We start from the raw sequence: 13,877 nt of genomic DNA, 5'->3' as shown, positions 1-13,877 counted from the left end.
GTGCTGAGAGTGGTACTGGGTGCAGATGGAGGTAGTCAGCTTTCATATTGCAGAGCTCCAGGCTGAAGCAGCAGAGCAGATATCCTCTTTATCAACACCCACTTTAGTGAGCAGGTGGGGCTTGAGGTTATTGGTGGCATTCCCCATCTTCTGTTCTTTGGGAAATGTTTCTTCTCTCTTTTTCTTCATAAGTGACTTTATTTGGTTGTGTGTGTGTTTTTTTAATACATAAGCTATTTCAGAACTTAAAGATTCATTAGAAATCATCTAAACCTAACCTCTCATTATTCAGACGTGGAAAAGAACGGTCCAGAAAGGTTTAAAAGACTTAGCCAAAGCCAGGCAGCGTTTTAAGGGCTGAGTCTGGATTCGTTCATTCCAAGGCAAAGCTGTTACCTTTGCCTCCATCATTTTACCTACCTTCCTTTCTCTTCCTTTTCCTCCCTTTTCAACCTAGACGTCACAGGCATCATTTTGTTCTCTGGTAGCACACAGGACTTAAAGAAATACTTTGATCTTGTAGCATAGTATGACTGTACTAAACGTTACTCAAATGTACACTTGGTTAAGATGGTGTATTTTAATATAATCTGTCTGAATCTTCGCCACCCCATGTTAGGAGACTGACCAAAAACAGCTATATAATCTGCGGTTTGTCCAAACCCTTGGACACGTCTCTGTGGCATCTTTAATTATAGGCAACTATTTTATACAAAGAAAAGTGGAAGTGTTAGTCCCTCAGTCGTATCCGACTCTTTGCAATCCAATGGACTGTAGCCCACCAGGTTCCTCTGTCCATGGATTTCTCAAGGCAAGAATACTGGAGTGGATTGCCATTCCCTTTTCCAGGGGATCTTCCTGACTCAGGGATGGAACCCAGGTCTCCTGCATTGCAGCCAGATTCTTTACTGTTTGAGCCACCAGCGAAACAATCTTTTTTAAAGGTGATCCCTAAATGATAATAAACACTGGGCTTAGACAGTCATAAATACAGTTTAAAGTCAGAAGAGAGCTATGGGAATAGCATCATAAAAGGGATCTGAAATGACATTTTGAATTTCATTAATAAATACTAATGCAATAATACTTAAAAAAGAAAAGTAAGGTTGATCCTTAGGCTGATTCTTAAGTCATTGTGTTTTGTGGAGCCAACACTGCATCTACTGAGGCTGAGTGAAGCAGCTAAGAGCATTTATGAAAATCAGTGTGGACCTGCTTAAGGTACTTCTAGATCCCTTGTACCTTCAGATCCTCTAAAGATGTGCTGCTCTCACATTTTTATGTAATTTACACATGATCTTCTGAAAACTGTCAGGCATAGAACATATCTTGGCTCCCACTGGGAGGTGGGAATGATGTAGAAAATATCATTGAATGTATCAACATGATCACATCTCAGAAATAGACCACTGAGTGAAAGATACGAACTATAAAGTATGTAAACTATGATAGCTCTTTAAAATAGTCGCACTGCTTATGAGGCCAAACATGTATATATCAGTTCAGTTCAGCTCAGTCGCTCAGTCATGTCTGACTGTTTGCAACCCCATGAATTGCAGCACGCCAGGCATCCCTGTCCATCACCAACTCCTGGACTTCATCCAAACTCATGTCCATTGAGTGGGTGATGCCATCCAGCTATCTCATCCTCTGCCATCCCCTTCTCCTCCTGCCCCCAATCCCTCCCAGCATCAGAGTCTTTTCCAATGAGTTAACTCTTCGCATGAGGTGGCCAAAGTACTGGAGTTTCAGCTTTAGCATCATTCCTTCCAAAGAAATCCCAAGGCTGATCTCCTTCAGAATGGACTGGTTGGGTGTCCTTACAGTCCGAGGGACTCTCAAGAGTCTTCTCCAACACCACAGTTCAAAAGCATCAATACTTTGGTACTCACCTTTCTTCACAGTCCAACTTTGACATCCATGCATGACCATTGGAAAAACCATAGCCTTGACTAGATGGACTTTAGTTGGCAAAGTAATGTCTCTGCTTCTGGATATGCTATCTAGGTTGGTCATAACTTTACTTCCAAGGAAAAAGCGTCTTTTAATTTCATGGCTGCAATCACCATCTGTATATTTTGGAGCCAAAAAAAAAAAAAATCTGACACCGTTTCCACTGATATCCATGTATTTCCCATGAAGTGATGGGACCAGATACCATGATCTTCGTTTTCTGAATGTTGAGCTTTAAGCCAACTTTGTCACTCTCCTCTTTCACTTTCATCAAGAGGATTTTTAGTTTCTCTTCACTTTCTGCCATAAGGGTGGTGTCATCTGCATATCTGAGGTTATTGATATTTCTCCCAGCAATCTTGATTCCAGCTTGTGTTTCTTCCAGTCCAGCGTTTCTCATGATGTACTCTGCATAGAAGTTAAATAAGCAGGGTGACAATATACAGCCTTGACGTACTCCTTTTCCTATTTGGAACCAGTCTGTTGTTCCATGTGCAATTCTAACTGTTGCTTCCTGATCTGCATACAGATTTCTCAAGAGGCAGGTCAGGTGGTCTGGTATTCCAATCTCTCTCAGAATTTTCTACAGTTTATTGTGATCCACCCAGTCAAAGGCTTTGGCATAGTCAAGAAAGCAAAAATAGATGTTTTCCCGGATCGCTCTTGGTTTTTCCATGATCCAGCAGATGTTGGCAATTTGATCTATGGTTCCTCTGCCTTTTCTAAAACCAGCTTGAACATCAGGAAGTTCACGGTTCACGTATTGCTGAAGCCTGGCTTGGAGAATTTTGAGCATTACTTTACTAGCATGTGAGATGAGTGCAATTGTGCGATAGTTTGAGCATTCTTTGGCATTGCCTTTCTTTGGGCTTGGAATGAAAACGGAACTTTTCCAGTCCTGTGGCCACTGCTGAGCTTTCCAAATTTGCTGGCATATTGAGTGCAGCACTTTCACAGCATCATCTTTCAGGATTTGAAACAGCTCCACTGGAATTCCATCACCTCCACTAGCTTTGTTCGTAGTGATGCTTTCTAAGGCCCAATTGACTTCACATTCCAGGATGTCTGGCTCTAGATGAGTGATCACACCATGGGGAATATCTGGGTCGCGAAGATCTTTTTTGTTCAGTTCTTCTGTGTATTCTTGCCACCTTTTCTTAATATCTTCTGCTTCTGTTAGGTCCAGACCATTTCTGTCCTTTATCGAGCCCATCTTTGCATGAAATGTTCCCTTGGTATCTCTAATTTTCTTGAAGAGATCTCTAGTCTTTCCCATTCTGTTCTTTTCCTCGATTTCCTTTCATTGATTGCTGAAGGAAGCTTTCTTATCTCTTCTTGGTATTCTTTGGAACTCTTCATTCAGGTGGGTATATCTTTCCTTTTCTCCTTTGCTTTTTGCTTCTCTTCTTTTCGCAGCTATTTGTAAGGCCTCCCTGGACAGCCATTTTGCTTTTTTGCATTTCTTTTCCATGGGGATAGTCTTGATCTCTGTCTCCTGTACAATGTCACGAACCTCATTCCATAGTTCATCAGGCACTCCATCAGTCAGATCTAGTCCCTTAAAACTATTTCTTACTTCCACTGTATAATCACAAGGGATTTGATTTAGGTCATACCTGAATGGTCTAGCGGTTTTCCCTACTTTCTTCAATTTAAGTCTGAATTTGGCAATAAGGAGTTCATGATCTGAGCCACAGTAAGCTCCTTTTCTTGTTTTTGTTGACTGTATAGAGCTTCTCTATCTTTGGCTGCAAGAATATAATCAATCTGATTTCGGTGTTGACCATCTGGTGATGTGCATGTGTAGTGTTCTCTTGTGTTGTTGGAAGAGGGTGTTTGCTATGACCAGTGCATTTTCTTGGCAAAACTCTATTAGTCTTTGCCCTGCTTCATTCTGCATTCCGAGGCCAAATTTGCCTGTTACTCCAGGTGTTTCTTGACTTCCTACTTTTGCATTCCAGTCCCCTATAATGAAAAGGACATCTTTTTGGGGTGTTATTTCTAAAAGGTCTTGTAGGTTGTTATAGAACCGTTCAACTTCAGCTTCTTCAGCGTTACTGGTTGGGGCATAGACTTGGATTACCGTGATATTGAATGCTTTGCCTTGGAGACAAACAGAGATCTTCCTGTTGTTTTTGAGATGGCATCCAAGTACTGCATTTTGGACTCTTTTGTTGACCATGATGGCTACTCCATTTCTTCTGAGGGATTCCTGCCCACAGTAGTAGATATAATGGTCATATGGCAGAAAGTGAAAAGGAGCTAAAAAGCCTCTTGATGAAAGTGAAAGAGGAGAGCGAAAAACTTGACTTGAAGCTCAACATTCAGAAAACTAAGATCATGGCATCTGGTCCCATCACTTCATGGGAAATGGATGGGGAAACAGTAGAAACAGTGTCATACTTTATTTTTGGGAGCTCCAAAATCACTGCAGATGGTGACTGCAGCCATGAAATTAAAAGACGTTTACTCCTTGGAAGAAAAGTTATGACCAACCTAGATAGCATATTCAAAAGCAGAGACATTACTTAGCCGACTAAAGTCCATCTAGTCAAGGCTATGGTTTTTCCAGTGGTCATGTATAGATGTGAGAGTTGGACTGTGAAGAAGGCTGAGCGCTGAAGAATTGATGCTTTTGAACTGTGGTGTTGGAGAAGACTCTTGAGAGTCCCTTGGACTGCAAGGAGATCCAACCAGTTCATTCTGAAGAAGATCAACCCTGGGATTTCTTTGGAAGGAATGATGCTAATGCTGAAGCTCCAGTACTTTGGCCGCCTCATGCGAAGAGTTGACTCATTGGAAAAGACTCTGATGCTGGGAGGGATTGGGGGCAGGAGGAGATGGCTGGATGGCATCACCGACTGGATGGACGTGAGTCTGAGTGAACTCTGGGAGTTGGTGATGGACAGGGAGGCCTGGTGTGCTGCGATTCATGGGGTTGCAAAGAGTCGTACACGACTGAGCAACTGAACTGAACTGAATTGTTTTTAATTGTGTAAGCCAAAGAAGCAGCTTCACAGTTTCCAAGAAAAAAAAGAAGTTTCCTTGTAACCAATTTTGTCTGGTTCTATAGAATATCATGGCCGTCCTAGGTCAGGTCATCTTTGCTTTCTGTAGTCATAGTTTTATCCCTGAATCATAGACAGATCAGCTGATAAAAAGGTTGGATTGTCTCTGTGGGGTGGATTTGCTTGTCCTTGTGTTTCACCTGGCGGCAGTAGCCAGGCCCAAGGGCCTCTCCTGGAAGTGGGCGCGGGGGCGGGGCACACCGGGAGCGCATGTGGGGGAAGGTGGGGGGGTGGTGCACGGGTAGCGAGTCGGGGGCACGGCGTCCCAGTTGTGCTCTCAGGGGTCTCCATTGCGGCTGGGAACGCCCGTTTCATGCGCTCCTGGGTCCCCATTGATTGGCATTCAGTGAGCGGAGTGGACGGGTGTGGACCACAGGTAAGGGAACTGGGACTCAGTGGAGCAGTGAACCACGTTTTCCGCCCTCTCTGTTGGCACAGTCTCTGAGCCCCCTAACCTGGCGGTCGCAGAAAGGCCTCGCCTTTGGGGTCAAGCCTTTTACCGCTTTACCCCTTCGCATAAAGCTCAGACCCGCGCGGTTTTCCCAAGCAGCCTAGTGCCTGCTGGAAGTCCAAGGGATTTATCCTGCCTGGTGATTTCACCTGCAGGGACGTCATAACCCTCACTCTGGCCAGCTGGCCCAGCCCTGCTTCTGGCACTTTGCAGCCCGGTGGGCCCTTGACCACCTGCTGGGATGGGAAAAGGAAGGGTCCACGAATTACACCTTAGAAACTTAGTAGGGTGCATGGATTTAAAAATCTGGTGGCCACCCAGGCAGAAAAGAAGGGTGGAGGGCACCTTGCTGCCCTTTCATGGTGGAATCTGTGGCTGTCCTGCTGAGAGGGGGCCTTTCCATGGGGACCCTGTGCAATAAGTTTGGTGTTTTGGAACTGAATAATTAGAACGTGTAAAAATTGTAAATTATGTGGTGCTTTAATTAAAAAAAAACAAAACACAAGCTCCAAGTGTTTTTGCAAATTGAGGTCTAAAAATTGTAGGCCTGTTTTCCTTCCACTGTGGCATTCTATGAAGAAATGTGCGTATTTTTAAGAAAAGAGTCAGAAAAGCGAGGGAAACAGAAAACCCAGAGGTGCCCCTGTAGTTTGGCAGAAAGTGAAGAACTAAAAAGCCTGTTGATGAAAGTGAAAGAGGAGAGTGAAAAAGTAGGCTTAAAGCTCAACATTCAGAAAACGAAGATCATGGCATCCAGTCCCATCACTTCATGGGAAATAGATGGTGAAACAGTGGAAATATATACCCTCCATTTCCAGGTGTCTATTTCAGTCTTTACCAGTTATGAATGGGCTTGTTTGCTCTAGTGTTCTTGGACAATTTGAGTAGAGATTCTTTGTCAGATACGCATTTTTTAGGAAAACAATTGTATTTATTTTTGGCTTTGTTGGGTCTTCGGGTGTGGGCTTTTCCCTAGTTCGGGCGAGCGTGGGCCATAACTAATGGTGTGCGGGCTTCTCACTGCAGCGGCTCCTCTTGCTGCGGGGCACAGGATAACGGGCTTCAGTGGCTGCAGTATGTGAGCTCGGCATTGCGGCTTCCAGGATCTAGAGTACAGGCTTGGCAGCTGCGGCTCACTGGCTCCATAGCATGTGGGATCTTCCCATAGCAGGGATCACACCTGTGTGTCCAGCACTGGCAGGTGGATTCTTTACCACGGAGCCACCAGGGAAGCCCGCAGGCATATTTTTAATTCTAGTTTGCCACACATGTACCCGGGGAGAGAGGCCAGGATCAAGAGGCCTGACCGCTGGAGTCCTCAGCCACAGTTCTGACTGTGCCATCCAAAGCTCTGGGGCCTTTGGCAAGCGCCTCAGCTTCCCTGGGACTGTTTCCTCCCCTCAGAAATGCCCTGCTGATGGACTGTAGCCCACCAAGCTCATTTGTCCCTGGGATTTCTGAGGCCAGAATACTGGAGGGGGTGCCATTTCCTTCTCTACAAGGTAGCATTTGGAAGATATTTTCTCCTGGATCGTGGTTTTGGTGAAGGAAGGGGGATCCCTTGCAGGGCTTGAGAGTGGCTTCTTGTCTGATACTTGGAAATGAACTTTCTGAGGAGACGAATGCCGTCCAAGCAAGAGACTGTATTAGGAAGGGCTGCCGGGGCGGAGGGCAGGAGGGTGAGGGAAACGGAGAGAACTGCTCTGCCACGTGGCTCACAGTCTCAGGTTTTCTGGTCATTGGGTTAGTTTCTGATTTGTCTCTTGCCAGTCATTCTGAATTGGGATCCTTCCTGGGGGCAGAGGCGTCACTCAGCCGAGATGTATTCCAGGGAGGAGGATCCTGGGAAGTTGGTAGGACCTTAGCACTGCAGTCTCCCATTTCTTTTTGACCTCTCCAGAATCCTGGTTGGTGGTAGCTTATTAGTTCCTTGTTCCTTACCAGGACTTCCTGTTGTAAGATGACTCCTGCAAGTCGTTTGTTTCTCTTCTCTGTTGCCTGGCAAGGGTGGGTGGTCAGTGGTTCATTTCATAGTTTGTCTTGCGGTTCTCTCAAATAAGGTCCTTCACAGAGTAAATGTATAAAATTGTAAAAGTCAATGTTTTAAATAATTTATCTTCATAATTTGGAAAATTGGCTTTTTTGTTGTGTGTTAGAACTCATCGCCAGACCAAAGGTCATGTAGATCTTTTGTTGTTTTCTGAAGTTTTATAGTTTTTTAAATTGAATTACGATGTTAGTTGCAAAGTTTGTGTTTCTGTTCATTTCATGTCATCTTTTTTTTTTGACAGTTATTTATTTTTAGTTCATTGATCACTGCTTTACAATATTGGCTTGGTTTGTCATACACCCACGTGAATTAACCATAGGTGTACGTGTGTCCCCACACTCTTTTATTTATTTATTTTTAGTATAAATTTATTTATTTTAATTGGAGGCTAATTACATTACAATATTGTGTTGGTTTTGCCATACATTAACATGAATCTGCCACGGGTATACACGTGTTCCCCATCCTGAACCTCCCTCCCACCTCCCTCCCCGTATCATCTCTCTGGGTCATCCCAGTGCACCAGCCTCAGGGATCCTGTATCAAGCATCGAACCTGGACTGGCGATTCGTTTCACATATGATATTATAGATGTTTCAATGCCATTCTCCCGAATCATCCCACCCTCTCCCTCTCCCACAGAGTCCAAAAGACTGTTCTATACATCTGTCTCTTTTGCTGTCTCGCATACTGGGTTATCGTTACCATCTTTCTAAATTCCATATATATGCATTAGTATACTGTATTGGTGTTTTTCTTTCTGGCTTGCTTCACTCTATAATCGGTTCCAGTTTCATCCACCTCACTAGAACTGATTCAAATGTATTCTTTTTAACGGCTAAGTAATACTCTGTTGTGTATATGTACCACGGCTTTCTTATCCATTCATCTGCTGATGGACATCTAGGTTGGTTCCAGGTCCTGGCTATTATAAACAGTGCTGTGATGAACACTGGGGTACATGTGTCTCTTTCAATTCTGGTTTCTTTGGTGTGTATGCCCAGCAGTGGGATTGCTGGGTGATAAGGCAGTTCTATTTCCAGTTTTTTAAGGAATCTCCACACTGTTCTCCGTAGTTTGAGTTCCCCGAGTCATACAGCAGATTCCCACTGGTTGTCTGTTTACAAATGTTGGTGTACCTGCAGCCACGCTGCTCTCTCCATTCATCTCACCCTCTCCCTCTTGTTCCCCACCCTTGTCCCTAAGTCTGTTCTCTATGTCTGCATCTCCGTTGCTGACGAACAGATTCGTCAGACCCATCCTTCTAGATTCCATGTTTTTCTCTTTCTGACTGACTTCCCTGTTTAATATGCTCTAGGTTCATCCCCTTCATTAGAATGGATTCAAATGTGTTCCTTTTTATGGCTGCATTCCATACAGGCTCTGATTGTTCCTTAGCCATGTTTTGAGGAGGGTCATGGAGCTATTCTGCTCCATTTCATTTTGGGCCTCCAGTGCTCACAGCAGAGCTGCTTCTGGGTGAGCCCTCGGAGGTCTGTGAGCGCGGAGCTGCCCGCTCTTTTCTGGCGGCCCGCAGGGGGCGCCCAAACCCCCTCTGCCCCGCGGGCGCAGGATGCTTTGCCTTCAGACTCGGCTGGCGGGAGCTTTGTCTCCTCAGGGCGGTCAGGGCTCGGGCTCCTGGATAACGGGGCTGCGTCCAGGCTGAGAGGAGCGGGGTTGCCTCGGTGCTCGCCAGCAGGGAGGCGTTGCAAGAGGGAAAAATGAAGAGATGAAGACCTGACCGGAGCTCCATCTCAGAGAACTCAGAGGGGAAAGAGCTCCATGTGCAAAATGGCGAGTTTTCAGTTCGATTTCTGTTAGATGATCTAGAGGATCACCTTCACTGATGTTCTTCCATGTAGGTGGCCAGTTTTCCTGTCACTGTTTCTTGAGAAGACTGTCCTTTCCTCTTCTCTCGTTCCTGGTTTGATTTTCATGAACTGACCGCATACATGCGGGTTCCTTCCTGGACTCGCTATTCTTTCCTGGAGTCCACGTGTCTGAGTTCCTGCCAGTTCCTCACTGTGGTGGTCACTACAGCTCCGTGATGGAGTTTGAAGTCGGAGAGGAAGAGGCCTCCAAGCTGTGTTCGTCTTTGTCAGAGTCTTTTTGGCCATTTAAGGTCCTGTTCAATATTCACTTCGGTTCAGTTCAGTTCAGTCGCTCAGTCGTGTCCGACTCTTTCCAACCCCATGAATCGCAGCACGCCAGGCCTCCCTGTCCATCACCAACTCCCGGAGTTCACTCAGACTAACGTCCATTGAGTCGGTGATGCTATCCAGCCATCTCATCCTCCATCGTCCCCTTCTCCTCCTGCCCTCAATCCCTCGCAGCATCAGAGTCTTTTTCAGTGAGTCAACTCTTCACATGAGGTGGCCAAAGTCCTGGAGTTCAGCTTTAGCATCATTCCTGCCAAAGAAATCCCAGGACTGATCTCCTGTAGAATGGACTGGTTGGATCTCCTTGCAGTCCAAGCGACTTTCAAGAGTCTTCTCCCACACCACAGTTCAAAAGCATCAATTCTTCGGCGCTCAGCCTACTTCATAGTCCAACTCTCACATCCATACAGGACCACTGGAAAAACCATAGCCTTGACTAGATGGACCTTTATTGGCAAAGTAATATCTCTGCTTTTGAATATGCTATCTAGGTTGGTCATAACTTTCCTTCCAAGGAGTAAGCGTCTTTTAATTTCATGGCTGCAGTCACCATCTGCAGTGATTTTGGAGCCCCCCAAAATAAAGTCTGACACTGTTTCCACTGTTTCCCCATATATTTCCCATGAAGTGATGGGACCAGATGCCATGATCTTCGTTTTCTGAATGTTGAGTCAACCTTTTCACTCTCCTCTTTAACAATTTTCATATATAACATAGAACAGTGTTTATTAATTGTATCTATTGTGTTGTAGATTATATCCCTAGTAGTTATTTATCTTACAACTGGAAGTTTGTACCTTTAAAAAAATGTATTCATAGATACAGTTTATTCCAGTGTTTACATAAAAATGAGTTGATGTAGAACAGGAAAAAGTTTTTCCAAAGGGTTAAAACGTATTAAACAACAGAACTTGGTCCTTCCATTTAGTTTGAATTCAGTTGGCTGACTGCATCATTATTAATATCCACCCTCACTAATCATTTTCATCACACACAATATCAAAAGTCTTCTGGTGGCACTTCATGTTTCCCTGGAAGTCTCTTACACTGCTTTCAGTTACAAAAGAAGGGCAAGGATTTTATCAGTTCACACTCTACTCCATTGGAGACAAAAATACAGCCCTCAATTCTCTTGTTTAAATTGTGACTCTTGGAAAACAGTGTCCCAATGAAGAAATTAGCTCTAACACACAAAGAACACAGTATAATCTCTGTATAACAGTAACTTTGCTTCAATTTTTTTCATTAAGAATTATATTTATTATCTCTCCACAAGGAAGTTATAAATACCTGTAAAAACATTGAAAAGGCTCTTTAAAATCCAGGAATGAGGAATTCTGAGGTATGAATTATGATACATCTATGATTTGCAAATAAAAGAATCAAATAAATGTTACAAGTTGGAATTTCTGAATGACTTTGGTAGGAGTTTACCAGAAGGAGGTAAGACATCAGACCTTAACAATTTTCTGTTTTCATCTCAATTGAATTTTTGATCTGTTGACAGGCACAGTGCACACAGGAACTTGCTTCTGCACTGATGATGAAGTCACTCTGAGGGACAGATATTTGTATCCTGGATGCACCAGGCTCTTCCATGCAACTGACTGGAGTGGTCTTCCCTTATTTGTTCCATCATGTTTTAAGTAAAAGTAAATATACATATGGTAAAACATTTAAATGGTACAAGAGGATTTAAAATAATCAATAATTATCCTTTTCTCCTATAACCTAGAAAATCTGATGTTTTCCAAATCATCAGTCATAGAAATAATTTGCAAAGCGAAGTCAACCTTAGAGTATCTTCATCTGAAAATTATTCTCAGGATTTCTGGAATACCTTGATTCTCTCATATTTTACCTCTGTTAGAGAGGAAAGCCATGCAGTCTTCTCCTTCTCAAAAAAACTAACTAGGAAAACAACTCACACACTCTGCTCAGAGACAGCAAGTGCAGGCAACACCTTGTACCCCATGGATCTGGTCCTAGCCACGGGCAGGGGCTCTGGTAGCCACCAGAGACACGGGTGTATGCCCAGAGCCCAGCCGTGCCCTTGAATGCCTCCGATCCTCTGGGCCAGCTGAGCATCCTTTGAGGAGAGCGTGACGCGGCTGGCGAGTAAGGAGAGGAGACAGGCATCCTCGATGAGACAAACTAGAAACGCTTCTGCGGCCTCTTGCAGGGCCAACAGGGCCTGGGTTTGCCAACTGAAGTCCACACCACGAGTGAATTGAACAGGTATTTCTCTTGCCGGTGAAGGAGGAGCGGGGATGGGGGGAGGCGTGGAGAGAAGGAGACTCAAGAGAAGATAGACTCTCTCCGCGAGTCTCCGTGAATCTTCACCTCTGTTCTTCTTTCCTGGTGCTTACTCTTGGGACCTAACTGGTGGCTGTCAGCTCCAGGGAGTTTAGAGACAGAGGATGCAGCTCTCCTGGTCTCCGAGGTGGGAGAGGAGGAGATAGTCTCTCAGGGGAGGGGGGGAGGCTGGTTGGATGAGAGAGTTGCAGGCGGCAGAAGGGGGTCTTTCTTAGCAGCAGGTGCGTGCCCTTCTGGAGCGCTCGGATCGCCTGCAGGAGCCCATGTCTCCGGCGAGCCCGTGGACGGGAGGACGCGCCTGGACACCGGCCGGTGGGCTGGCTGCTGGAGCCGGGCTCGCCGGGCGCCCCTCGGTGTTTCGGGCTCGTGGCTCCGGTGGGCTGGTGGTGGGCGCGCAGAGGGTTTTTCAGCCCCGGGGCTCCTTCTAGATCTGGGTCCGGGGGCAGAGGCCGGGAAGGCCGGGTCTCCCCGGCCGGCCACCTGACGCGGCTGGGTGGTGCTCTGGAAGTTTGTACCCATTGACTAGATTCTTCATATTCCCCTCCCAACACCCCTCTGCGTACCTCCAGTAATGACAAATCCGATCTCTTTTTCTATGAACTTGTTAATTTTTGAAGTATAATTGACTACAGCCCTCTGTTAGTTCCCTGGTGTGCAGCATAGTGATTTGACATTTCTATACATTTCAAAATGATCGCCGTAAATCTAGTCACCATTTGTCACCATGAAAGGTATTACTTTATCACTGACTATATTCCCCTACATTATTATCGACTGTATTGTTGATTATATTCTTAGTGTTCCATACTGATGTTTTTCCCCATGTATCTCTGTATTTTAGTGGTTGCTTTGGAGATTATAGTATTCATATTTAGCTTTTCTTTGTCTGCTTGGAAATAAGATTGTGCCACGTCAAGGGGAATATAGAAGCCTCACCACCACTTAGTGCTACATCTTCATGCATCAGAAACTGCTTCAGACAGTGTTAGAAATTTTGCTTTCTGCTGTCATACATATGTACATCATATATACATACAAAATAGTCTCGGGACTGCCCTGGTGGTCCAGTGGCCAGGACTCTGTGCTCCCAGTGCACAGGGCCTGGGTTTGATCCCTGGTCGGGGAACTAGATCCCACCTACTGCAATGAAGATGGAAGGTCCCAAGCGCCACAACTAAGACCTGGCACAGCTACATAAATACATAAAAATAAATATTTCTTAAATAAGAAGTATAAAAAGCTGACTGCTTTGGCCACTTCTTTAAAATTAGGGACTCCCTGGCAGTCCAGTGATTAAGACTAGGAGGTCCCTCTGCAGTGGGCAAGGGTTCCACCCCTGGTCGGGGAACTAAGATCCCACACGTTGGATGGCACAGACCAAAAAACCGTAAGACTCATATTTGCATAGTTATTTGCCATTTCTATTGCTCTTCCTTTATTCTTGAAATTTGTTTCCCTCTAGTATTATTCTCTTTGAATCTGAAGAATTTCCTTTAGCCTTTCTTTCAAAGCGGGTCTGCTAGAGAGCTCCCTTCTCGCTTTAGTGCAGATGGTACAGAAGGTGAGGATCCAGCGTAGCGCTGCTGATCAGTGAGTGTCCAGGGTGCCTGGTCACTGCTAAATTGCCTTGTGTGAACGTCATGGTTAGTGTACTGGAATTGTCTGGTTTCAGACACACGACATGCACACCACACAGCAGACAGCTGCCTTGTCCTTCGCCAAACAGGCAGAGGCAGCTGAGCTGGGATGAGTGCCGTGTGATAGCTGCCTTTGCTCCTTCTGACTCAGTGACCCACCTATCTTCTTGAAATTTGTGCTCCCCTTCCCTTGTGATGGAGCAAAGTCCAGACATCAACCATATGCTTCCACGGTCACCTGGT

The 13,877-nt window shown here is 45.1% G+C and overlaps 1 pseudogene; it reads right to left on the bottom strand.

Moving 5' to 3' along the window:
• Window positions 1-11,605: 11,605 nt before the first annotated feature.
• On the bottom strand, window positions 11,606-12,516 carry LOC138428081 (histone H3-like centromeric protein A; annotated as a pseudogene).
• Window positions 12,517-13,877: the final 1,361 nt, after the last annotated feature.

Source organism: Ovis canadensis, chromosome 23 (genome assembly GCF_042477335.2).
Source record: "Ovis canadensis isolate MfBH-ARS-UI-01 breed Bighorn chromosome 23, ARS-UI_OviCan_v2, whole genome shotgun sequence".
Lineage (NCBI taxonomy): Eukaryota > Metazoa > Chordata > Mammalia > Artiodactyla > Bovidae > Ovis > Ovis canadensis.
Note: the sequence above shows the minus strand (reverse complement) of the source record. Positions and strands in the feature narration are given on the sequence as shown.